Below are 26,037 nucleotides of genomic sequence, written 5' to 3'. Positions count from 1 at the left end.
AATGAAAGACCATTGCCTGCCACCACAAAAACATACTTACTAGTTCACTGACGCTATAAAGCAACTATACAATCAAGTCTACATAACAACCAGCTAAAAATACAATGACAGGATCAAATCTTCACATGTCAATATTAACCTTGAATTAAATGGGTTAAACACCCCACTTTAAAAAACAGAGTGGCAAGTTGAATAAAGAAGCAAGATGCAACCATATGCTGTCTTCAAGTGACCCATCCCACATGCAATGACACCCATAGGCTCAAAGTAAAGGAATGGAGATAGATCTGTCAAGCAAACAGAAAACAAACAAACTAAAAAGCAGAGGTTTTATTAGTATTTCAGACAAAACAGACTTTGAATCAATGATGATCAAAAAGGGCAATGAAGGACATTATATAATGATAAAGATTTTAATTCAATAAGACTTAATTAGCTAAATATATATGCTTCCAAATACTGGAGATTCTAGATTCTTAAAATAAGTTTCTAGAGACCTATGAAGTCTTAGAAAACCATAGAATAATAGTGAAAGACTTCAACATTTACTGACATTTTAAGACAGATCATCAAGACAGAAAACTAAAAAAGATACTTGTGACCTAAACCTGACACGTGACCAAATGAACCTAGGTGACATCTACAGAACACTATGCAACAAGAACAGAATAGGCATTCTTCTCATCTGCACATGGCACATACTCTAAAATTGACCGCATGCTTAACCATGAAGCAATTCTCAACAAATTCAACAAACCTGAAATCATGCCAACCACACTCTTGGACCACAGTGCAATGAAAATAGAAATCAATTCCAAGAAGGTCTCTCAAAACCATACAATTATATGGAAATTAAACTGTCTGCTCCTGAATGACTTTTGGGTAAAAAATAAAATTAGAGCAGAAATCAATAAATTCTTACACAGTAATGGAAACAAAAATACAATATATTAGAATCCCTGGGAAACAGGTAAAGCAGTGTTAAAAGGCAAGTTTATAGTGCTAATCAGCCACATCAAAAAGTTAGAAGGATCTGAAATTAACACCATAGTGTCACATCTAGAGGACCTTGAGAAACAAGAACTACCCCACCCCAAAGCTAGCAGAGGAAAAAAAATAATAAAAACAAAATCAGAGCTAAACTAAAAGAAACTGAGATGCAAAAAGCCATACAAAAGATCAGCAAAACCAAGTTGGTATTTTTGAAACAAAAAATAAGAGTGATAGATCACTAGCTAATTTAAAAGAGAGAGTGAGAGGAGATACAAATAAACACAGTTAGAAATGAGAAAGGGGATATTATCACCAACACCACAGGAATATAGAAATCTCTGAGAGATTGTTACGAACACCTATATGCACACAAACTAGAAAACCTAGAAGAAACGGATAACTTCCTCAAAACCACAACCTTCCAAAATTGAACAAGGAATAAACTGAAAACTTGAACACACCAATAATGAGTTCCAAAATAGAATCAGTAATAATAAAACTTACAAACTAGAAAAAGCTCTGGAACTGACAGGCTCACAGCAAAATTCTACCAGACATACAAAGAAGAGTTGGTACGAATTTTATTTAAACTATTCCAAACAGTTGACGAGAGACTCCTCCCTAACTCATTCTATGAGGCCAGTGCAATTCTGATACCAAAACCTGGCAGAGACTCAATGAAAAAAGCAAACTTCAAGCCAATATCCCTGAGGAATATATATACAAAAATCTTTAACAAACTACTAGCAAATCAAATCCAGTGGCACTCAAAAATCAAATCTATTACAATTAAGTAGGCTTTATGCCTGGAATACAAGGTTGATTCAACATACACATATCAATAAATGTGATTCATCATGTAAACAGAACAAAAACCAAAAACTACATGATTATTTCAATGTATGCAGAAAAAGTTTTTGATAAAATTTAATATTCTTTCACGTTTAAAAAAAAAAAAAAACTCTTTACAAAGTAGGTATTGAAGGAACAAACCTCAAAATAAAAGGAACCATGTATGACAAAACCACAGCAAACATCATATTGAATGGGCAAACGCTAGAAGCATCCCCCTTCAGAAATTGAATAAGACATGGATGCCCCTTCTCAATACTCCTATTCAACATAGTACTAGAAGTCTTAGCCAGAGCAATCAGGCAAGAGAAAGAAATAAAAGGCATCCAAATAGAAAGAGAGGAAATCAAACTATCTCTATTTGCATATGACATGATTCTACATCTAGAAAACCGAATAGTCTTGACTCAAGAGCTCCTTCAGCTGATAACTTCAGCAAAGTTTCACAATATAAAATACATGTACAAAAATCAGCAGCTTTTCTATACACCAATAAAGCCCAAGCTGAGAGCCTAATCAAGAACACAATCCCATTCACAATAGCCACAAAAAGAATAAAATACCTAGGAATACAGCTAACTGGGGAGGTAAATGATCTCTACAATGAGAATTACAAAACACTGCTGAAAGAAATCAGAGATGATACAAACCAATAGAAAAGCTTTCTGTGCTCATATATTAGAAAAATCAGTATTATTAAAATAGCCATCCTGCCCAAAGCAACCTATAGATTCAATGCTATCCTATTAAACTGTCAATGCCATTTTTCACAGAATTTTTAAAAACTACTAGAAAAAATACCCTGAATAGCCAAAGCAACCCTAAGCAAAAAGAACAAAGCCAGAGGCATCACACATTCTAACTTCAAATGATGCTACAAGGATACAGCAACCAAAACAGCATGGTACTGGTAAAAACAAACAAAAAACAGATATATTAGCAAATGGAACAGAATAGAGACCACAGAAATAAAGCCATACACTGATAACCATCTGATCTTCAACAAAGATGACAATAACAAGGAATGGAGAAAGGACTCCCTATTCAAGAAATGGTACTGGGATAACTCACTAGCCATATGAAGAATATTGAAACTGGATTCCTACCTTTCATCATATACAAAAATCAACTCAAGATGGATTAAAGACTTAAGTGAAAAACCTAAAACTATGAAAATCCTAGAAGAAAACCTCGGAAACAACATTTTGGACATAGGCCCTGGCCAAAATTTCATGACAAAGGCTCCAAAAGCAACTGCAACAAAAACAAAAATTGACAAGTGGCACCTAATTAAACTGAAGAGGTTCTGTGTAGCCCAAGAAACTATCAACAGAATAAACAGACAACCTACAGAATGGGAGATAATTTTCAGAAACTATACATCTGACAAAGGTCTGATATCCAGGATTTATAAGGAATTTAAACAAATTAACCAAAAACAAACAACCCATTAAAAAATTGGCAAAGGACATGAATAGACACTTCTCAAAAGAAGACATAGATGTAGCTAGCAAGCATATGAAAAGATTCTCAACATTGCTAGTCATTAGAGAAATGCAAATCAAAATCACAATGAGTACCATCTCATACCAGTCAGAATGTCTACTGTTAAAAAAAAAAAAAAAAAAAATCAGATGCTGGTGAGGTTGTGGAGCAAAAAGAACACTTATACACTGTTAGTGGAAATGTCAGTTCTACCACCGTGGAAAGCAGTTTGGAGATTCCTCAGAAAACTTAAAACAACTCACAATCAACTCAAGAATCCCATTATTGAATATATATCCAAAGGAATATATAACTTGTTCTACTATAAAGACACATGAACACATACGTTTATCACAGCACTATTTGCAATAGCAAAGACATGGAATCAACCTAAATGCTCATCAATGGTAGACTGGATAGAAAAAATGTGGTACACATATTCCATGGAAATATTGCACAGCCATAAAAAAGAATGAAACCACAACCTCTGCAACAACATAGATGGAACTGGAGGCCATTATCTTAAGCAAATTAACACAGAATTAGAAAACCAAATACCACAGGTTCTCTTAGTGGGAACTAAACATTGAGTACACATGTACACAAAGAAGGGAACAATAGACACTCAGGACTACTTGAGGGTGGAGGATGGGAGGAGGGTGAGGATCAAAAAACTACCTTTCGGGTACTATGCTCATTGCCTGGGTGATTAAATAACCTCTGCATTAAACACCCACAACATACAATTTACCCAGGTAACAAACCTACATATGTACTCCCTAAACCTAAGATAAAATTTGGGAAAAAAAGAGAAAAAATGGAGTGAAGTATTTAAAAAGTGTTAAGAGATAAAACCATCAACCTAGAATTCTATACTCTGTGAAGTTATCTTTCAAAGTTAAAGAGGGAAAAATAAAGACTTTCTCAGACAAACAGAAATTGATGGAATTTGTTGCCAACAGACATGTCTTATAAGAAATGTTAAAAGAAGTTCTTTAGAGAAAAGGAAAATCATATAGGTCAAAAACTTGTATCTACATTTAAAAAAGGAAAAAATATCAAAGATAGAATAAGTGAAGATAAAAACTTACATTTTCAAATTCTTAATTGATCTAGCAGAAGTTTGTTCAAAATAATAGCAACAATGTATTTGATTATGTATGCTTATATCTTATGTTTTTGAAAGCAGGCTTGAATCAATTGTAAATGTATGTTGCAAACTCTTGTGCCACCACTAAAAAAAGTTTTAAAAAAGGATAAGTAATATGCTAAGAAAGGAAAGAAAATTAAATTATATAACATGCTCAGTGAAAAACAAAAAGGGCAGAAAAAGAGTGAATAGGCACAAAGCACAAGAGCAACAAATAAAATACTAATAAACATGCTAGTTATTAATCCAACTATATCAATAATCAACAGTCTAAATGCACCAATTACAAGGGGGAAATTGTCAGAGTGTATAAAAAAATAGGACCCAACTATACGTTGTTTACAAAAAAACCCACTTTAAATATAAAGAAACATACAAATTCAAAGTAAATGGATAGAGAAAGATATGCCAGGGTAACATTAATCAAAAGAAAGCAGGGGCACCTGGATTAATTTCAGACAAACAGAGTTCAAAGCACAGAAAGTAATCAGGGATAAAGAAGAACATTGTATAATGATAAAGGGATTAATTCTTTTTAGCTGAAGGCATCATACTACTTGACTTCAAACTGGCAAGGGAACAGAATAAAAAGTCCAGAAAAAAAGTCCATATATTTACAGTCAATTATTTTTTTTGACAAAAATGCCAAGAACACAGAATGAGAAAAGACACACTCCTCAATAAAGGGTATTGGGAAAAGTGCATATACACAGGCAGAAGAATGAAATTAGACCGTTATCTCATACCACATGCAAAAATCAACTCAAAATGGATCAAAGACTTAAATGTAAGACCCAAAACTATAAAACTACTACAACAAAAAGAAGAAAAAAGCTATATGACATTGGTCTGGGTAAGGATGATTATTTTTATTTGACTCCAAAAGCTCAGGCAACAAAACCAAAAATAGACAAATGGAAATACAATGAACGAAAATGCTTCTGCACAGCAAAGAAAATAATTAATGAAGTAAACAGACAACCTATTGAACTGGGACAAAAACATTTGCAAGATACATATCCAATAAGGGGTTAATATTCAAAATATAAAAGGAATTCAAACAAATCAATAGCAAGAAAACAAATAACCCAATTAAAAAATGGGCAAAGGACCTGAATAGACATTTCTTAAAAGAAGACATACAAGTGGCCTACATATATTTAAAAACTGCTCAACATCACCAATCAATCATTAGGAAAATGTAGGTTAAATCCACAATGAGATATCACCTTACACCGGTCAGAATGGTTATTATAAAAAAAAAAAAAAAAAAAAAAAAAAAAAAAAAAAAGATAGATAAGTGTTGGAAAGAATGTAAAAAAAAAAAAAAAAAGAAAGAAAGAAAGAAACACTTGTACACTGGTAGTGGGAATGCAAATTTGGGTGGCCATTATGAGAAACTATATGGAGGGTCCTCAAAGAACTAAAAATAGAAGTAACATATGATCCAGCAATCCAATGTTTGGGTATATAGCTAAAGGATTTGAAACCAGTATATCAAAGATATCTGCACTCCTATGTTCATTGCAGCATTATTCACAATAGCCAAGTTATGAAATCAACTAAAGTGTCTATCAATGGATGAGTGGATAAAGAAAATGTCATATAGATACACAATGGAATGTTATTCAGGCTTAAAAAAAAAGAGGGAAATCCTGTCATTTGTGATGACATAAATAAACCTGGAGGGTGTTATGCTAAGTAAAGTAAGCCAGGCACAAGAAAGACAAATGCTACATGTACTCACTCACATATGGAATCTAAAACAATCAAGCTCATTGAAGTGGAGAGTAGAAGAGCAGTTACCAGAGGCTAGGAGGCAGGGCGAGAAATGGGGAAATATTAGTCAAAGGGTATCATGTTTCATTAGACGGGAGGAATAACTGATGCATGTTTGAGGTGGTTGATATGTTAAATAGCTTGATTCAAACATTGCACATTTTGTATATATATTATAACATTATTCTATATCCCATAAATACAATCTTAATTTATCAATATTCAGTAACAGTTTTAAAAGAAAAAACAGGAAAGCAGTAGTGGTTTGACTAATTTCAGAGTTGACTTAAATCCAAGGAAACTCATCAGGAATAAGGAAGAGAACATTGCCTAATAATATAAGGGTCGGTCCTCCAAAATGACACAATAGTTCTTAACATGAATGTGGCTAACAACAGAGCATAAAACTACATGAGGCAAAAACTGATAGATGAATCCACTGTTATACCTGAAGACGTAAACATCTCTATCAAAAACAGAGGCTCCAGCAGGCATAAAATCAATAAAGACATAGTTGAGCTCAACACCTTCAATCAAGTAACTATAATGGACATCTATCAATTCCTTCATCCAACAACAGAACACACATTCTTCTCAAACTCACATGAAATATTTGCCAAAATATACCACACTTTAAGCCATAAAACATATTTTAACAAATTTAAAAAATATAAATTATGCAATGTCTGCTGTAAGGTCACAATGAAATTAAGCTAGAAATCAATAGCAGTAAGATGAATGGAAAATACAAAAATATATGGATATTAAGCAACACACATCTAAAAAAATGGGTCAAAGAAAAAAATTTCAAGAAAAATTAAAAAATATTTTGAAATAAATAAAATAATACAACATCAAATTTGCAAAATTAGTGAAAGCAACACTTAGAGGGAAATTTATAATATTGAGTGTATGTATTAGAAAAGAAGAAAGATCCAAAATCAATCATCTAAATTTCTACCTTAGCAAACTAAAAAAAAGAAGAGCAAATTTAATCCAAAGTAGAATAAAATAATATTAATAACTAGAACAGTTAAAATATCACATTATACAATTTAAATACACAAATTTCTTTTTGTCAATTGTACCTCAAAAAAGCTGAAAAACATTAGAACAGAAATCACTGAAATTGAAAACATGAAATCAATAGAGAAAATTGATGTAACCAAATGTTGATTCTTTAAAAAGATCAATAAAATAGATACACTTATAGCCAGGCTAACTAAAAGGGAGAAAGAGACAGAGAGAGAGAGAGAGAAAGGACACCATTCCTAATATCAGAAATGAAAGAGGGTATAGCTCTACAGATCCTATGGACCATACATGGATGAGAAAGCAGCATATGAACAAATCTACACTCATAAATTTGATAACCTAGATGAAATGAACAAATTCCTTCCGATACTATCTGCCAAACTTGCTCAATAAGAAATACAGACATACCTCAGAGATATGCCAGACCACTGCCATAAACCAAATATCACAACAAAATGAGTCACATGAAAATTTTGGTTTCCCAGTACATACAAAATTTATGTTTACACTGTGCTATAGTCTATTAACTATTCAATAGTATTATGTGTTACAAAACAGCATAATACTTTAATTTAAAAAGATTTTTGCTCAAAAAAACATGCTAATGATCATCTGAGCCTTCAGTGAGTCCTAATCCTTTTGACATTGGAGTCTTGTCTCCAAGTGGATGGCTGCTGACTGATTCAGGTGGTGGTTGCTAAAGGTTGGGGTGGCTGTAGCAATTTCTTAAAATAAAACAACAATGGTTTGCCACATCAATTTACTCCTCCTTTCACAAAAGATTTCTCTGTAGCATGTGATGCTGTTTAATAGCAGTTTACCCATAGTAGAACTTCTTTCAAAATTGGAGTCAATTGTGTCAAACCCCACCACTGTTTTATCAACGAAATTGATGTAATATGCTAACTTCTTTGCTATTTCAACAATATTCACAACATTTCACCAGAAATTCTATTTCAATAAACCACTTTCTTTGCTTACCCATAAAAAGCAACACCTTATCTGTTGAAGTTTTATCATATGATTGTAGCATTTCAGTCACATCTTCAGGATCCACTTCTAATTCTGGTTCTCTTGCTGTTTTCACCATATCTACAGTGACTTCTTCCATGGAAATCTTGAACCCCTCAGAGATATACATGAGGATTTGAATAAGCTTTTTCCAAATTTCTGCTAATATTGATATTTTAACCTCCTCTCTTGAATCACAAATGTTTTTAATGGCATCTGGAATGGTTACTCCTTTTCAGAAAGTTTTCAATATACTTTGCCCAGATCCATAAGAAAAAAAAAAAAAACACTATCTATGAGAGCTGTAGCCTTAAGCTACAGTTCTTAAAGCTTAAGTTCTTAAATAAGACTTAAAAGTTAAAATGACCTCTTTATCTATGGGTTGTAGAATGGATGTTGTGTTAGCAGGCATGAGAACAACATTCCTCTCCTTGTACTTCCCCATTGGAGCTCTTGGGTGACCAGGTGTATTGTCTATGAATATTGATATTTTGAAAGAAATCTTTTTTTTTTTTTTTTTTTTTCTGAGCAGTAGGTTTCAACAGCTTCAAATATTCAGTAAACCATGTTGTAAACAGATGTGCTGTCATTCAGGCTTTGTTGCTTCACTTCTAGAGCACAGGCAGAGTAGATTTATGATAATTTTTAAGGGCCCTAGGATTTTTGGAATAGTAAATGAGCATTGGCTTCAACTTAAAATTACCAGCTACATTAGCCTCTAGTGAGAGAGTCAGCCTATCCTTTGAAACTCTGAAGTCAAGCACTGATTTCTTCTCTCTAACTGTGAAAGTCCTAGATACTATCTTCTTCCAATATAGGTCTGTTTTATCTACATTCAAAATCTGCAGTTTAGTATAGTCACCTTCATTAATTATCTTAGATCTTCTGAATGACTTGCTGTAGCTTCTATGTCAGCACTGTTGCTTTACCTTGAACCTTTACATTATGGAGATGACTTCTTTTCTTCAACCTCATAAACCAACATCTATTAGCTTCAAACCTTTTTACTGCAACTTCTTCATCTCTCTCAGCATTCATAGAGTTGAAGAGTGTTAGGGGCCTGCTCTGGATTAGGCTTTGACATAAGAAAATGTTGTGGCTTGTTTGGTCTTCTCTCTGGACGACTAAAACTTTCTTTATATTAGCATTAAGATGTGTTATAGTATCATCTTTGTCCCATCCAAATCGTATGTTGAAATGTGATCCTCAGTGTTGAAGGTGGGACATAGTGTGAGGTGTTTGGGTCCTGGGGGCAGATCCCTCATGACTGGCTTGGTGACTTTCTTGCAGTAATGAGTGAATTCTTGCTCTGTTACTTCACAGGACAACTGGTTATTTAAAAGAGCCTGGCAACTCCCTCCTCTTGCTCCCTCTCTCACCATGTGATACACCAGCTCCCCTTTCCTTAAACCGTGAGCAAAGGCTTCCTGAGGCCTCACCAGAAGCCAACAGTTGCCAATGTCATGCTTCTTGTGTAGTCTGTAGAACTGTGAGCCACATTTCTTCATAAAAAGAGCCCTTTTCTTCATAAATTCCCCAGGCTTAAGTGTTCCTCACAAAAACAGACTAACTAAAAAAATTATTGTGTTTTGTTATCATTTGTATGTTCACTAGAATAATACTTTTAATTTCCTTCAAGAAATTTTTCTTCATATTCACAACTTGGCTATCTGGTGCAAGAGGCTTAGTCTTCAGCCTAACTTAGCTTTCAACTTGCCTTCTCACTAAGCATGTTCATTTTTATCTTTTGGTTTAAAGTGAGAAACATGGAACTCTTCTTTTACTTAAACATTAGAGGTCATGAGAGGTTTATTAATTGGCCTAATTTCAATATTATAGGAAAAGAAGGCCAATATTTCTCATGAACACAGATGCAAAAACCTCAGCAGAACACTAGCAAATCAAATCCAGCAATGTATAACAAGAATTATACACCATATCTGATATGGTTTGAATTTGTGACCCCACGCAAATCTCATGTCAAATTGAAGGAGGGTCCTGGTGTGAGGTGATTGGATCACTTTGTGATAGTGAGTGAGTTCTAACGAGATCTGATGGTTCAAAAGTGTGTGGCATTTCTCCCTTCACTCTCTTTCTGTCTTCTACTCCACTATGGTAAAATGGGGACTTCCGCCTATGTTCTGTGTCTCTCTCCTGCTCCACCATGCTTATCCTTTGCTTTCCACCATGATTGCAAGTTTCCCGAGGCCTCCTATTCATCTTTCCTGTTAAGCCTGTGGAACTGTGAGTCAATTAAACCTTTTCTCTTCATAAATTAGCCACTCTCAAGTAGTTCTTTATAGCAATGTGAAAATGGACCACTACAATGTCAAAGTCAGATTTTTCCCAGATGTGCAAGGCAGACTCAACATTAGAAAATCAATTAATGTAATTAATCATGTCTATCGACAGGCTACAGAAGAAAAATCACATGATTATATCAATAGATACAAAAAAGAATTTAAAAATGCAACACCCATTCAATGATTAAATACTCTTAGTAAACTAGAAATAGAGGGAAACTTTTTCAACTTGATATAGAATATCTACAAAAAGCTATAGTTAACATAATACTTAATGGTGAAAAACTAGGAGCTTTTCCACTAAGATCAGGAAAAAGATAAAGATGTCCACTTTCACCACTGCCTTTCAAGATGGTTCTGGAAGTCCCAGATGTAATAATACAAGAAATGTGATAAGACAAGAAAATAAATGCAGACAGATCGTAAAATTAAATCAAACTGTCTTGGTTTGCAGATGACCTTGTGTCTGGAATTTATTCCTTCCGGTGGATTCTTGGTCTCACTGACTTCAAAAATGAAGCCGCAGACCTTTGCAGTGAGTGTTACAGCTCTTGAAGATGGCGTGTGCAGAGTTTGTTCCTTCAGATGTTCAGATGTGTCTGGAGTTTATTCCTTCTGGTGGGTTTGTGGTCTTGCTGACTTCAGGAGTGAAGCCGCAGACCTTCACAGTGAGTGTTATAGCTCTTAAAGGTGGTGTGTCCGGAGTTGTTTGTTCCTCGTGGTGGTTTCGTGGTCTCACTGACTTAAGGAATAAAGTCTCAGACCCTCGTGGTGAGTGTTACAGCTCTTAAAGGTAGTGCGAACCCAAAGAATAAGCAGCAGCAAGATTTATTGTGAAGAATGAAAAAACAAAGCTTCCAGTGTGGAAGTTTACAGAGTGCTGATTGGTGCATTTAAAATCCTTTAGCTAGACCCAGAGCACTGATTGCTGTGTTTTTACAGAGTGCTGATTGGTGCATTTACAATACTTTAGCTAGACGCAGAGTATTGATTGGTGCGTTTTTACAGAGTGCTGATTGGTGCATTTACAATCCTTTAGCTAGACACAGAGTGCTGATTGATGCAGTTTTACAGAGTGTTGATTGGTGCATTTACTATCCTTTAGCTAGACACAGAGTGCTGATTGGTGCATTTTTACAGAGTGCTGATTGGTGCGTTTACAATCCTTTAGCTAGACATAGAGTGCTGACTGGTGCATTCCTACAGAGTACTGATTGGTGCATTTACAATCCTTTAGCTAGACACAGAGTGCTGATTGGTGCGTTTATAATCCTCTAGCTAGACAGAAAAGTTCTCCAAATCCCCACCCTACCCAGAAGCCAAGCTGACTTCACCTCTCAACATGATGGTCTATGTAGAAAATCTAAAAGCACTGACAAAAACACTCATGGAATTTGTATTAGTCCATTTTCATGCTGCTGATAAAGACATACCCAAGACTGGGCAATTTACAACAGAAAGAGGTTTAATTGGACTTACAGTTCCATATGGCTGGGGAAGCCTAACAACCATGATGGAAGGCAAGGAGGGGCAAGTCACATCTTACATGGATGGCAATAGGCAAAGAGAGCTTGTGCAGGGAAACTCCCCTTTATAAAACCATCAGGTCTTGTGAGACTTATTCACTATCACGAGAGCAGCATGGGAAAGACCTGCTCCATGATTCAATTACCTCCCACCAAGCCCCTCCCACAACACATCTCATTCAAAATGAGATTTGGGTGGGGACACAGTCAAATCGTGTCAGAATTAATAAGTAATTTTTGCAATGCTTCAAGACACAGATTAACATACAAAAGCCATTTATTTTCCTATATACCAGCAGTGAATAAAATAAATTTGAAATTAACATGATTCCACTTATAGCAGTAATTCCTCCAAATGAAATACTTAGGTATAAATCTAATAAAATATATACAAGTTTTATATGAGACAAAACAAAAGCTTTGTTGAATGAAATCAAAGAATCAAATAAATGGAAAGATACTACATGTTCATTGATAGCAGGAATCAATATTGTGAAGATGTGAATTCTTTCCAACTTGATCCATAATATTTGGTAAAGAAATAAAGGTAATAATTGAGAAAGAGTAATCTTTTCAGCCAATGCTGAAATAACTAAACATTTACATGCAAAAATATGAATCTAGACACAGACATTATATGCTTCACAAAAAATCAAGTCAAAATAAAACACAGACCTAAATGTAAAATGAAAAAGTATAAAACTCCTAGAAGATAATGTAGAAAATCTAGCTGACCTTGCATTTGGCAATAACTTACAACACCAAAGGCATAATCTGTGAAAGAAGGAATTGATAAACTGGAATTTATTAAAATACTTATGCTCTGCAAGAGACACTGTTAAAAAAAATGAAAAGATACAGCACAGACTGGGCCGTACAGAGTGCTGATTGGCGCATTTACTATCCTTTAGCTAGGAACAGAGAAAATATTTGCAAAAGACATATCTGATAAGGGACTGTATCTGGAATATACAAAGAACTACTAAAACTCAACAATAGAAAAAAAATCCCTAATTAAAAATAGGGCAAAATATCTAAATAGACATCTCACCAAAGAAGACATACATGTGAAAAATAAGCATAGGAAAAGATGCTTCACATCATATGTCAGCAGGGAAATGAAAATTAAAACATTAGTAATATATTACTACATACCAATTAGAGTGGTTAAAATCTAGAATGCTGACAACATCAAATGCTGGTGAGGATGCAGAGCAACAGGAAACAGAGCAACAGGTCTTATAGGAAACTAATATCCGGTAGGAATGCAAAATGGGGCAGCTACTTTGGAAGACAATTTGGCAGTAAACTTACAAAGCTAAACATAATCTCATTATACAATCAAGCAGTTGTGCTTCTTGACATTTACCCAAAGGAGCAGAAAATTTATATTCATAGAAAAACCTGCACATTAATGTTTAGAGCAGCTTTATTCATGATTGCCAAAACTAGGGAGCAACCAAGACTTCCTTTAGTAACTGAATGAATAAATAAACTGTGGTAAATTCAGACAAGAAAATATTATTCAGTGCTAAAATGTAATGAATGATCAGGCCATTTAAAGACATGGAAGAACCTTAATTGCATACTATAAGTAAAAGAACCCAATCTGAATAGGCTAAATCGTGTATAATTCCAACTATGTGACTTTCTGAAAGAAGCAGAAATATGGAGATAGTATAAAGGTTAGTGGCTGTCAGGATTTGCAGGGAGGAAGAGATAACTAGGCAGAAAACAGGATTTTTAGGCAGTGAAATTACTCTGCATGACACTCTTATGGTAGATACATGTCACTATACATTTGTCCAACATCAAAAGCAAACATATAATAAACAACATCAAGAGCGAACCCTAATGTAAGCTATGGGCTTTGGGTGCTAAAGATGTGTCAGTGTAGGTTCACTAACTGTTAACAAATGGCCCACTCTGGTGGGGGATGTTGATGATGGGGGAGACTATACTTACCTGGAGGAGGAGGTATACGGAAAATCTCTGCACCTTCCTCTCAATGTGGCCATGAATTTAAAACTGCTCTAAAAAAATTAAGATCTTTAAAATAAGAAGCAAATCAGTAGGTTCAGCCAACATTTTAGGAAAAGAATTCCACATGGTGGTGACTACCTGAAGGTGGACAATATTGGGAATCAAGCCAAAAGCTGCTTAATAGAAGGACGTTGTGATGAGGAAGTTTTACATACATTGCTTCCCTTAGATTTGCATAGCCAAACTTAAGGAGCGGAATATCAGTGGTTCTTTCACTGGTAGAGTTAGAATAGAAAAACTTCACTATCTACTCCTTTCAAAGCTCCTTGTATCTGGGAACTTTCTACACAGTTTTGATAACAATAACATTTCTAACATGCAATAGAATATACTGTGTGGCAGACACTGTTTTAAACATATTACAAATATTTTAGCTGATTTAATTCTCACAAGTACACTTGTTAGTTAGAAACTGAAGCACAGAGAGGGCAGAGTTATGGGGTGGCACACCTGGGATTTGAACTTAAGCAGTCTGAATCCAGAGGAAAGACTTTTAGTCACTACATATAACCTAAGGCCTCCCACGGAGTTCCCAACTGAATCTTTTAAAAGCTAAACCCAAGGCATCTTCTCCATCTCATCTTCTTTTACCTTTCTGTAGTATTTGTTCTGTTGACAACCCTAAATTTTTTGGCATTTTCATCTCACTTGGCTTTTTTGAATGCTCCAGTAGCATGATTTTCATTCTGTAGATCAGACAATTCATCCCACTGCAGCATACTGCAAAATTCTGGCAAATATTTGCTGTTATTGGATCATGGTATGTATGTAGTTTGTCTCCATCAGGTTTTAAACCATTTACAGGTACAGACCAGTTAAAATTATCTGTGCAGTGGGTAAAGTGAGTGCATAATCATAATTGGTCAATGAACTTTAGAAACATTCAATTTATATTTAACATAAGATTTATGCTCTCACTGTATGTGTTTCCTCAAGGAATATCTAATAGCTAGTCCATGTCAGGTACTGTCTTAAATGCTGGGTAAACAGCAAAAAACAAACTAGACAAAACTGTAGCTCTTGTGGGACTTCCATTCTATTTAGATGCATTAAAAAGATAAATATGGTCCATGAAATGGATTCTGATTTCCTTGCCTAAATGTATGCATACACACCAGGAAGCCACAATTATATGAATCATGAAAGATATGAGCACCTAACAGTAAATCAGAACCCAGATTTGCTGTCTTCATGCACATTTTAAATAATGAAATCCTTCCCCATTAAGGTTCTGTACCTCTATTGAATACTCAGAAATGTTCTAGACATTGGTATAACAGAAACTTAAAGGAAACTGAAAGGCTTCTTATTTTTATCCTTGGCTTAAAACTGCTCATATCGCCTGTCCTTACAAGGAATAAGAGATAGAGTTTAATGTAATAATTTGCCTTCCAGAAGAATTCAGAGCCTGTTTTCTTATTCAGACTCTCACTTTCTCAGGTTTCCTAACTTCTTCTAACACTGTTTTCAAATGCAACACAGCTTCTGGACAAGACACATTATCTCCAACCCATTTTTTACAACAATTTTATTTTCCTAATTCTTAAGGCCACTCTGTTGCCTAATTCAGCTGCTTTCATTTCAATCACCACAGCACATTCTGGAATTATCTTATAATGGTATAGAAATATGTCATAAATTAGGATTCTATTGTACTTTAATAACTAGCCACAGCCATAGAAAGAATTTCACACCAGATGAGGAAAAGCATTTTGATCCTGCCAGGGGGCCTACTTTCTTATTCATTTGCAAATTTCTCAGTTTTTTTTCTTTTTTAAAGGTAGTTTCTAAATCCTGCAAAGTCTAGTCTAAATAGGTAACTGGGTTCATCATGAGGCTGCAATTACACTGCAGTAATTTATTCCCTATCATAATTTGTGCCAAGTAATATTTCTGAGACATCAGAAGTACCAAAGTTATCCAGGTCTCTTTTTAAGTTAGAAAAGAATCTATGTTGCACCCACTAACATCTTTGTGAATGTGGCTTTGATGAAGGTTACTCGTTTTTCAAACAAAATATACTATCCAGAATGGTGTTCTGTCCTGGATGACAAATACTTTGTTAGGCACTGGGGAGTCCAGAGTAGAGAAAACCATTGTTCCTTTTCTTTTTTCCAGCCATTAAAACAATTGAATGTATTAAAAGAGATAGAGGAATATAGTGATGACAGCAGGGCTACAGAGCCATGAGCAAATTGCTTACATTGCATATAAGTGGAAGAAAGATAAATTATAAGAGATTTGTTTTTAAAGGTTTACAATAAAAAAGATCTGCAGCACTTGAAATATTAAAAGGTAAGTTGATATTAGAATCATTGTCTAGACATATTTGCTTTCTTTTCATGTTCATATTCAATTATTTTGCCAAATGTGGGTATTTTCCTGTTTAGGAAAATCTGTATTTGAGATAATTTTAAGATTAAATTCTTGACTTTCTAGATTGAGAACTTTTATTAAATTATTGAATTCATACTTTAATGAGATTTTTAAGTTGTCAAATATGTCTTACATGTCTCAAGTTTGTTTGAGTTCAGTAGATATTATAAATTATAAACATATCTGGATGGATGTAAAGCCAGTTGCTAATTAGTGTAAGAACCCGTGATTAAGTTTGGAATATTCAGTTTTTCCAACCCCCTCAAAATCTCTTTATTCATAATTAGTCAAGGTAAGTCCACTGAAAAACTGACTTGGAAATGTCTTGACTTAGCATGTGTCATTAAAAGAGGAGACAAAAAAGATCTTGGTGGAGTGTTATAAAAATATTTCCCCATTTATTTTGCCCAAACCAACTGCACTCTTCTGAAAAGATGTATAATAAAAAATAATTTTGTGAATTTATGTAAACACATATACTTTGGTGTTTTATGTTAGACCTTCATTTCAAACATACATTAGAAAATATGCAAATAAATGTAGTCCATGGGTCTTCAGTTATAGTAAGTAAATTTGAACTCTCCTTTTGGGGTTCCCACTTCATTAGTGAATTCAGTAGATATTATCCCACTTCATTTTTCTCTGCCTTCATTGCTACTTCTTTAGAATCTTCCTTTTAAAATGCCCTTCCTTGGTCACTACTACACTTTTTTAAACTAAATAAAAACTAGGCAATATCTTCCCAAGGGGAGATTTATGGTCAGAAAGTTTCCAAGAGTTCTATGATTACAAGACTCTCCCATTTTTTCGCAAGGTTCCACTGTTAGTGGTGTCTATACAACATAGTGTTTAGAAAATTCAGGCAACATAAAGGAACATGTCTTGATTGGCTACAGAAAAACTTCCCTTGAATACATTTTTCCTGTTACTTGCTGTGGTCTGGAAGAAATTACTGTAGTTTCCTTGTACATGTCAGATTGGAATTGTTGCTTTCTCTAACATTAAATCTAAAATCTTTATATCTGTTAAGAAAACACAAATGAGGGGTCTGTTGACTAAGGAAGCTGTTACAGCTCCAAAACTAACCAAAAATATTGAGCAAGCAGCCTTAGGAAATGCCTGCAGTTGGATGTCTTGATGATGTCATCACCACATAAAGTCTAGGCCAAAGCTTCAAAGGTTAGATAGAACTGATCAGAATTTGGAAGGACAGGCTCCTAATAACCAAAGCCCAAAAAGATTGATTCACAAACCAAAAGAACAATTAATTCATTTTGTGTAGGAATAATGAGGGAAAGGGCTGTTTTTATTCCTTTTATCTTACTTAAATGAAGTTCTTGTATTTCTCTTTGCAAAAGGAATATAGAACATTGTTGTTATTGAGGCTGAACTTTGTGCCCCCTCATCCAGATTCATATGGTAAAGTCCTAACTCTCGGTATCTCGGAATGTAACTGTATTTGGAGATAAGGTCTTTAAGAGGAAATAAGGTAAAATTAGGTTATTTGAGTGGGCTCAAATGTAATGTGACTAATATCCTTATAAGAAGAGAAAATTTGGGCACAGATGCATACAGACAGCAGGCCATGTGAAGACAATGTGGAAAAGACAGCCATCCATAAGCCAAGGAAAGAGGCTTCAGAAGAAACCAACCTTGCTAACATCTTGATCTTGGAATTTCAGACTCTAGAATTATGAAAAAATAAATTTCTATTGTTTAAGCCACTCATACTGTGGTACTTTGTTATGGAAGTCCTAGAAAATTAATATAATTGTGGTTAACAAAATATGTAAAAGAGGAATAAAAACAATAAAAGATACATATCTCCCCAAAAGTTGCTGTTACAGCATTGAAATATGCCTTTTTACCTATTTTATTGCGTGTGTATGTGTGTATTATATATATATAATATAAAATATATAATATATATAACAATTTTAAAACAGGAATGTAATTTTTACCAGGTATTTATAGCTCACTTTCCCACTATTTCCATGTTAGTAGAATGCCTTTAATAGCTGGGTAATATTTCATTGCATTATTTTCCATTTTATTATTTATCCAAGCCCTTAGTATTCAACATTTAGGATTTTTCAACAGTTTTACTCCTATAAACAGCCTTCAATTGAAATCCCAGTTCTACAACTTTACTAACTCTGTGGATTTAGATAATTCGATTAGCAATAAGTTTGGAGGAAAGTTCATTTAAAAGTTGGACTATCAGGTTTGATCTACGCGAGCAAAATATCTTAGCAGAGCTTAGAGGGTTTTTTTTCCTTAGAAATACTTTTTTTTTTTTTTTTTTTGTCAGATTAAAATCTTTAGCAACTCTTTAGCACTATTTCATGCATCTGGGTCATGTTGATAATATTCTTTGCCAAAGTCTGATTGCTTGTACATTTTTCCAGGATGTACATCTTACTTTGTATTTCAGACTCCTCGACATTCACAAATTTAAAACAGCATTTGATAGATTAATGAATTGGTATTTCAGTGGAGACTTAATTAAAGTTTTCCTTGGATGTAGTATTCTAATAATATATGACCACTTATTCAACTTAACCTTCAAATCTGGGCTGGGATCACAGGCATATACATTAGCATAAGTTAAATATGTTCAAGTTCTTTTTTCCCATTAGCAAAAAGATCAGCCAATAAAAGAGAGAATGATAAATGAAGAAACCTTACAAGTATTTAAAACACTCATTGACGTGTTAGTATTTAAAATTGTCATCACATTTTTAAATAGCTTTGGCTCAGCTATTGTACAACTGAAGAGATGTTTTATATTATTTTAATCTGGAAATTACTTGAATCAGGTGTCATTTTATCTCCTTCTCCTATAGCAAAACTGCGCCTTAGTTACTTTTTTGTAACAAGAAAATAAATAAATACATATATATATATATATATATATATATATATATATATCAGCTGCATATGCTGTGAAGTTAATTCAAAAGACATGAATAATTTTTTTCTATATATTTTCTTGTTTAATAAAACTCAGGCTTTTGGTCTTCTTTGAAGGGGATAAAAGCAAGTACTAGAGAGCTCACCTTATTATTATTATTTTTTTTTTTTGAGACGGAGTCTCAGAGAACTCACCTTCTTCAACTGTTTAAGAAGACTGTGGTGTTTTGATGTCACACTGAAAGCTTGAAAATCCCCAAGCAGGCTGAGTGCTTCCTTTCAGAAATTAAGTTTGAACATTAGTCGATCTCAAGATGAACTGTTGTAAGTGCTTATAAACTCAGAAAATAGACTTTCGTCAGGCTTGAAAAAAAAGCTAAAAATAAGGGCTAGAAACAAGTTCCCAGAATTTTCCCCAACACATTTGGCACAAAATACAATTAAAACATTAATAGAACATATTTTGATTGATTTCTAATTTTTTACAAAATAAAACATGCTATTGAAATCAGAGCAAGGTTCAAAATAGTGCAATACAAAGGCTCAAATTAATTACCCTTGTCACGAGGCATTGCTTATTACAAAGCTTAACTCAGCTTTGCTCTTGCCTGCAAAGTTCCACTAGAATTTTTATTTTAGTCTTTCTAATTATGATACATGCTCTTGGCAAAAAAAAGAAAAAATCAAAAAATTCAAAATATAGGAAGGAGAAAGTAAAAATTATGAAAATGCCACTACCCAGAGGAAACTTCTATTCACATGTTGGGAAAAATCTCACTATGCATATATGTAAATATAGGCTTAGGCATCCAATCTTTTATAAATAGGGTAGCAGTGAGGTTAAAAATGTAGATTTTGCAGGCTTACCTACTTCACAGGGTATTATGATAAGTAAATTAATTAATAACCAAAGAATTGTGCCTGGAGCATAGTAAATGCTCCAAAATATTTACTACTATCACTTACTGATTTGTAAAGGCCCAGGACCCTTACAAATACTTATCATACAGTAGTGTGACAGCTTGAAGAGCTTAGCAGAACTGGTCCCTGTGAAATTCATGAAAATTATAAAAATGCAATCATCTAAAATCTCTGCAAATTGTCCTAAAAGAATATAGCAAATGAATAAACATCTATCTAAGAAAAACTATAAAATCCTATTTAAAAAAAAAGTGGGAGTCAGGTGCATTTGAACCAAGACCACTCCCTCCCTCCTTCCTCCCAGCTCAGCAAGCCAAAGACTCCACTTCAATCTGGTGCAGTGAAGAGCACAGGGCCTTCTTCCAGGGAGGAGTAGGATGTCAGCTTTTCTCATCTTGCCCCCAGCTGCTGGTTGCTGAGGCTAAGTTCCTGGTGAGTATTATTATGAGGTGAGGGCTATCTTCTAATGTCCAGCTCCCACTCATGTAATAGAGGTCTTGACCTTGAGTGCAGTGCCAATGGGAACACTGGGATACTATCACCTTGCTCTAGTTCATAAGGTTGTGTTTCCATGACAGAAGAAGCAAGCTGAGAAGGAAGGCTACTGCCTGCCCGCCACCTCCACGTAGTACTCAACTTGTAAAGAGAGGGTGTCAGCCAGAGAGAATTGTGCCATTGTCCTCACCTCCAGCTCTAGAGCCCTTGGTCAGAAGTTTTGCCCGAGCAACAGGTAGGCCATAAAATAGACAGCTACTAGTCTCGTCCCAAAGGAATTGATTTCATTTGCAACAATCTGAAAATGAAGTTAAGAAAATTTCATTTACAGTAACATCATGAAGAATAAATACTTAGACTAAATTAAATACAATAAATGCAAATTGTATAGTCTAAAAATAATAAAACTGTTGAAAATTTAAGAAGCTCTAAATAAGTGATAAAAACCCATGATTATGAATTATAAGGCTTAATATTGTTAAGATGGCAATATTTCTCAAATTAATCTACAGATCTAATGCAATTCTTGTCAGAATTTCACCAGACTTCTTTGCAGCTTAATGACAAGCTAATTCTAAAGTTCATATGGAATTGCAAGGTACACAGAATAGCTAAAACAATCCTGAAAAAACAGGAGAAAAGTATGAAACCTCATACTTGAGTTTTACAAAATTACTATAAAGCAACAGATATCTAGACCATGTGATACTGATACAAGAATAGATGTATAGTTTAATGAAATATAATTGAGAGTCCAGAAATAAAATCATGTGTCATTAGTCAATAGATTTTGACAAGATTTCCAAGACCACTAAATGGGAAAAGAAGAGTCTTTTCAACAAATGGTGCTGGGAACAACTGAATAGCCACATGCAAAAGAAAAAAGTTGGGTCCTTACCTAATATCATCCATAAAAATTAACTTAAAATTTGTTATAAAACTAGATGTAAGACTTAAAACCACGAAACTCTTAGAAGAAAACATAGGATTAAATCTTCATAACCTTGGATTTGGCAAAGGATTCTTAGATATGATATGAGAAACAAAGGAAAAACAGATTATTTTGACTTTATCAAAATTTAAAACTTTTGTGATTCAAAGGACACCATCAAGAAAGTGAGAAGGCAACCCACAGAATGACAGGACATATTTTACAAATTATGTATTTGACAGGGGATTTGTATTCAGAATATATAAAGGATTTTATAACTCAATAATAAAAGATGAATAACTAAAAAATGAGCAAAGGATCTAAATAGACATTTCTCTAAGGAAGATATAACAATGATCAATAAGCACATGAAAAGATGCTAGTTTTTGCCATCATTGGTCATCAGGCAAATACAAATCAAAATCACGGTTGTAAAGTGACAGATACCAGATACCACTTACAACCACTATAATGGCTAGAATAAAATTTTTAGATAATAAATGTTAGTGAGGACATGAAGAAATTGAAAACATTTACAATGCTGGTGGGAATGCAAAATAGTGTCAAATGTTTTGGAAAATAGCCTGAAAGTTCCTCGAATAATTAAACTAGAGTTAGCAAATGACCCAGCAATTCTACTCCTAGGTATATTTCCAAGAGAAATGAAAACATATGTCCCCCCATCCCCCCCAACACACACACAAACTTGCACATATTTATAGCAGCATTGTTTATATGAGCCAAAACATTGAAGAAACTCAAATGTCCATCAACAGATGTATAGATAAAAAATGAAATATTATTAAACCCTAAAAAGGAATGAAGTGTTGATACATGCTGCAACACAGATGAACCTTGGAAATATTATGCTAAGTGAAAGATATCAGTCATAAAAGACCACATATTACATGATTCCATTTATATGAAATGTCCAGAATGGGCAAATCTATAGAGACAATAAGTACATTAGTGTTTGCTTGTGGTTGAAGCAAATGAGGAGACAGGCAGATCATATATAAAGGGTATAAGGTTTCTTTCTGAGGGTGATGAAAATGTTCTGTGATTAACTGCAATGACAGTTGCATGTATCTGTGAATATACTAAAAGTCATCGAATTATACATTTTAAATGAGTGATTGCATGGTATGATGTTTAATTTTATGTATCAACTTGGCTAGGCCATGGTACTCAGCTATTTAGTGAAAAATTATTTTAGATGTGAAGGTATTTTTAGATTACATTAACGTTTAAATCAGTAGGCTTTGAGTAAATCAGACATAATACTCTCCCCATAATGTGAGCAAGCCTCATCCAATTAGTTGAAGACCTTAATAAAAGCAAACTGACCTCCCCAAGCAAGAAGACATTCTGCCAGCAGACTGCCTTTGGAGGTGAACTAGAGGTGAACTATATAATTCTTCCCTGTATCCCTAGCCTGCCAGCCTACCCTGAAGATTTTGGACTTCCCAGGCCTCCACAATCACATGAGCAATTCCTTAAAATAAACCTCTCTTTATATATATGTTTTGTATTTATATATATACATATATATGTATCATATATGTATATATACACATACACAGACACACATACACATACATCCTGTTGGTTCGCTTTCTAGAATCCTAATACATATTTGAATTATCTCTCAGTAAAGCTGTTTAAAAAGTGAGGAAGCTCAGGGAAAGTGAAGCTCATTAGTCACCCAAGATTCCACAGCTGTAACATGGTAGAATGGAAAGCCTCTCTGTTTACTACAAGATAACACACAGTGTATTATTTGTGTCTTTGTTAACTTTGGCCAAGCGTGGAGTGCTGTTGAGAAGTCTGAGCTAAGACTAGGATGGAGGTATTGCCAGTACAGAAATGGGGGCCTGCTATAGAAAGGATGTTGAATGGGAGGTGTCAGGTTCTGCTGGAGGAATGATATTCAGTATGTTTAACAACTGGTATGGCATAGACATCAGCCTACCAGCATGGGCCCTGACCCCACCTAGCTGGAACTGTACTAGATGTTCCACTAGCTTAATAACATTCCTGTCCTCTAAAAGGGTATCATCAGAGGCATTTTCATTTGGACAAGTATTCATCACATAGTGGCTTTATTATTTATTGTTTCTTTCATCGCTGTATCCTGGGAATGCCAAGCCATAATGAAATGATTTTTGCAACTAGTTACTGAATCACATACATACTCTTATTATAGTAAGAAAACATTGCTCTAACAGTAAGAAATATTTATTTACTTCATATTTTAACAATTTTTCAGAAATTACAAATTTTCTGATTTTTTGAAAAAAAGTGAATAGAATGAAAGATTTTCATGCATCACTGTTATCATCAAAATAATGGCAGAATTCTCTAGTAAGGTAGGAATGCCTCCAGGGGCCATTGAGGTATTCTAGGCATGTTGCTTATATATTAAATGGCCCTGATTCCTTTTGGGTTATTATGCCTGACTTCAAAAAAGAAATAACTATACTATATCTCACTTCATTTTTAGACTGTTAAACTTTCCACAATTATACTTCCTAACTTTTGCTAGGTCCTTCCACTGTTGGACACTGAGACATTAGGAATCTAATATGTTATGATTTTGATTAAGGTGCCTTAACTTTAGCACATGGTCTCTGTGTCATTTGTGTTGTTCACTTAGATGCCTTTGCCTGCCTTTGCCAAAATTCCTCCTACATTTTTTTAATGGCAAGACTACCAAATAATGTAAACTTTGCTTGTAGTTATGCAGCATTGATCAGCTGATGTGTTTAGGTAGCATTTTACAAAGCAGCAATCACTTGTTAGAGCCTTTTTGAACCAGTGTCTAGTTTTACACATTCTATCACTATTCTCAACTACTTACACGTATTTAGCCTACAGGAGACTGATTGACGTTACCCAAATTCTCAAATGATTGATTTAAGTGTTTTCTACATTTATGTAACGAATTTAATGGAATACTATGATGCACAGGACAATACAGGATTCAGGTGAAGATCTAATCACACCTCCAAAACAGCTTATGGTGCTGAGTCCAAGCCTATTGTGTTACTTAACCTTATTTTGGAGGTTATGAATCAGCCTGGGAAGAAACCCAGAAGTGAACCAGAGGACATGTCATCACTTTTGCTACCAAGGCTTAACTCTTCCTTCACCTAATGCTCCGTCCTCTGAAGCTGGAACTCTGAAGTTGGAACTCTGAAGTTTAAAGGCGGAATAAAGTTATATCTGGAAAAATAGAAGAAGATAAAACATTGCCCTCTGAACCCACAATAAAGAAAGAGAAAAAGCCATTCATTTTATATCTTACAGATTACAACTGTATCTACAGCAATCAATATATTTATCATTGCTTTACAGGACTCCCAGAATCAGGATAGCTGGAAACCAAGAATTAATTAGAAAGTTTTCTGATGTTCACTGAATCAGGGAAAAATAACCGCTTTAGTCTTCTGGGAAATATTTTTTCAGGCTGAATCTTTTTTCCTAATATTACATCTTTCTGGAAACTATAAAACAATTAGAATGCCCCATGTTTTTACTTATTCATTAATTTATTAATTAACTTAACATAGGCTATTTCTTCACTTACGCGCAATTTGTATAATGCCCAAAGGTACTCGGACAAGAGACAAGTAGAGCCTCAAATCCTGCTTGTGCTCTGCTCACCAAGCTCCACCCTAGAGGAGAACTGCAGTCCCCAAGTGGAGCAACTTCTTTTAGTTCATCTTCCCAGAAGGTGTATGCCTTTTTAAAATCTGCCTACTCAGAGGAAAATTTGTACAATTTGCATTCCTATGCTTGAGCTTAAACAGAAGTAAGATACGGTTTTACACTTAAATAAACATGAAACATAGAAATGCTTGATATAGTCTCTCTTTCCTTACATAGTGTTAAATAAACTTCAATAAATCTGTCTTTATTCTGCTTTTTTATTCAGTCCTCCTTATTGATTATCAAAAGTTGCAGCAATGCCAGAGCACATTAATTTTAATATGTTGCAGATAGATGACAACTTATATGAGTTCCAGTCTACACTGATGTTTTATTTTTTTATTTTTTATTTTTTTTGAGACGGAGTCTTGCTCTGTCGCCCAGGCTGGAGTGCAGTGGCCGGATCTCAGCTCACTGCAAGCTCCGCCTCCCGGGTTTATGCCATTCTCCTGCCTCAGCCTCCCGAGTAGCTGGGACTACAGGCGCCCGCCACTTCGCCCGGCTAGTTTTTTG

Source organism: Piliocolobus tephrosceles, chromosome 10 (genome assembly GCF_002776525.5).
Source record: "Piliocolobus tephrosceles isolate RC106 chromosome 10, ASM277652v3, whole genome shotgun sequence".
In the NCBI taxonomy this organism is placed as follows: Eukaryota; Metazoa; Chordata; class Mammalia; order Primates; family Cercopithecidae; genus Piliocolobus; species Piliocolobus tephrosceles.
The sequence above is the reverse complement of the archived record's forward strand: the minus strand, read 5'-3'. Positions refer to the sequence as shown.